Source organism: Calidris pugnax, unplaced genomic scaffold, assembly GCF_001431845.1.
Source record: "Calidris pugnax isolate Ruff unplaced genomic scaffold, ASM143184v1 scaffold13, whole genome shotgun sequence".
NCBI lineage: Eukaryota > Metazoa > Chordata > Aves > Charadriiformes > Scolopacidae > Calidris > Calidris pugnax.
In genome coordinates this window covers 5,575,168-5,578,027 of record NW_015090810.1, presented here as the reverse complement: position 1 = coordinate 5,578,027, position 2,860 = coordinate 5,575,168, and positions in this window count along the sequence as shown.

Sequence of the window (2,860 nt, the reverse complement as noted above, 5' to 3'; positions counted from 1 at the left end):
GAAGGCATGTCTGCTGGGATTTCAGCTCTGCTCAGCGCTATCACCCTCCTGCCTGGCCAGGCCCCTCTTTGTCAGAAAGCCACTGTGCGAAGGTCAAAGTGGCAATGGGTGGCAATTTCCAAGGTGTGCAGGTTGACACGAGCAAATTGGAAAAGACAAGCTCAAGAGTCTGCTCGCTTCCTTTGACCATCACTGAAATAATAATAATAAAAAAAAAAAGTTGATATCATGGAACTGAAGTTGTTATATTACAAAAGATACACACCGATGTGCAGTGTTAATGTAACAGACGATTTTTTTTTGAATGATGCCTCCTGCCCTTGAACATTGAGGCAAGTTTCAAGGGGGGGGGAGGAATGAGGGGGGCTGTATCCATCAGGCACCTCACCCTCTGCTGCTCTGCTCCAGGAAAGGGGGCAGGTGGGCAGCTCCCCGGACACCCTGGGCACCCCCGGGTGCTGTGGGGTCCCGGTCCCCCGAAGCACATTTGGGCGGGAGGGGAGATGTCACCCAGTAAAAGAGGGGGTTCGGTGGGCGGCTGGACGGGGCGGACGGGGGGTGTCTTCCCCCACCCCCACCCCGGGGCGGCGGTTTCCCCCGCGGGCACGGCGCTGCCCCCGGGACCCTCGGCCCCGCTGGGCGACGGGGGGTTGCGAGGAGGCAGCCCCCGGGGCAGAAGCCCGGAGGCAGCGCCAGCGGGACGGGCCTTCCCGGGGGAAGGAACCAGCCCAGATCGGCGGGGCCGGGGACAGCGCACACGCTCCCCCCCCCACGCCCCCGGGTGATTTGGGGAGGGCGTCAGTGTCCCACGGGGGTGCCTAGGGAGAGGTGCCGCTGTGTCCCCCCCCGCGTAACCCCCCGTCTTCCCTTCGGGGCGGGCAGGCCACCCCCGGGCGGGCAACCCCGGCATCCACGTCGCTGCTTTAAAATGCAAAGGCTCGCCGCGCGATTGGCTTTCTGCTTACAAGTGCAGATGGGGAGAAGGCTCACGCTTGCTTTCTCCGGGTGGTTTTTTTTTTTTCTTTCCCCCCCGCCTTGGAAGCTGCAAGGGCAAACCCGAGGAGGGAGAAAGGGGAAAGAGAAGAGGATTTCCCAGTTCCAGCATTCATCAGATCTACCCTGTCATTGCACTACAAGGTGCAGCGTGTGTCGAACATTAGGAGCACGGGTCCATGCAAATGACACAGGCATGAAAGAGCCCTGGCAAGAATAAATCTGTCGATGTACAGATGTTCCCTATTAACGTTATTGTTCAGCCTTGGTGGTTACGGTGGGAAGACACCGGATTAAAAATTCCCATTGCCACCCCACCTCTCCTGAACCTTTCTCCCCACACCTCTTTGTCTTCGCTTAATTAGGTAGGATATAATATTATCTTTTTCTCCCCCTCTGTCTTATTGAGACGTCTGCCCAGGCTCACGCCTTTAAACAGGCACGCTATTGATCCCTCCTCCCCCTTCTGTCAATCCCGATTTGTCCCTTTTCGTGCTGAACAAACAATTAAGACAGGAAAGTACCGACTGCGCCGTAAAACTTAGCATAGGGCTGTTCGCCCCCCCCCCATCCCAGATACCCCCCTCCCAGCAGGGCTGCCTCCCCTGGGCAGCGGGCAGGACCCTGCAGTGGGGCCGAGAGGGTGGAGGGGGGCTGCAGGCTACGAAAGCCATTTAAGACGGGGGGGCTCGCTGCCAGCTCGCCCAGCCTCCTGTCCCAGGAACTTCTCCGCAGGGGGAGAGCGGCGGCAGCTTGCGGCTGGGAGCGGGCGGGACAGACGGACGGACGGACGGACGGACGGACGGGCGCAGGAGGACGGAGAGGCAGCGCTCCTGCCCCGGCCTGCCCGCGGCTGCCGCCCCCACTCCCCCTCCCTCTCCTCCTCCCGGGAGGCAGACCCCCGGTGCCGGGGCAGCCCCGGGCGGGCGGGGGGGCGGCCCCGGGTCCCGGAGCCGGTGGCCACCGCGTCGCCCCCTCTCGCCCCCTCCGTGCGGCGGGGGGCGCGCTGGGCCGCGCAGCCCCCGGCGGCTCCCGGCTCCGGCGCGCTGCCCCAGGGCTATGCAGAGAGCCCGGGGCGATGGGTGGCCAGGTACAGGTGGCCATCTCCTGTGCGCAGGGCTAGCGCCCGCGTCCCGGCCCGCCTCCTCCAACGGGAGGGAAACAAAGACGGCGAGAGAGGCTGGGAGAGTTGCCTGTAAGTTTAGCGCCTCTCGGTCGTGACTCGCAGAGATAAATGATAGTTCGGAGGAGGCGCGCAGTTAATCAACGCTACGGCTGCCTCACGGCGCGCGCAACCCGCAGATCATTAGGTTAAATGGAGGACATTCGTGTCCTTCCAGAATCAATGCGATTATTGTCGGCGACAAGGACACCAATTGGAGTGGCGGCACTAATTTTACTAACCTGCTATTAATTATGGGGTCCCCCACGCCCCAGACGGCGTTTATAACCCGCGGGAGCGAGCGGCGCTAGCTGCTGGCTGGTTTAGAAGGGGAAAAGTTGGAAGCGGAGTGCCTGGCCGTGTCGGAAAGTGTTAATCAGTAGGGAAGAGTGTGATCAGTGGAGCTATTCACTTGAACGTCACTCTGGTACAGGGGGTTAGTGAAGTGGTTGTGGCGCCTGGGGACCGAAGGCACTGCGCCGCTCCGCGCAGGTACCGCGCACACTGAGACATGTCTGCGTTAGTTCTCCCCAGCTCCCGGCCGAGTCAAACCGCGCGGAGGAGAGGAGAGAAGCCCTGCCATGGCACAGCCACCGCTACCAGGTTTTAGCCGAAGCCCGGCGTGATCGCAGGTAAACATTTTCCTCTTGTTTTGGTGGCGATGCTTGTGTGTGTGTGTGTGTGTCTCCCTACGGAAGCGGGGGG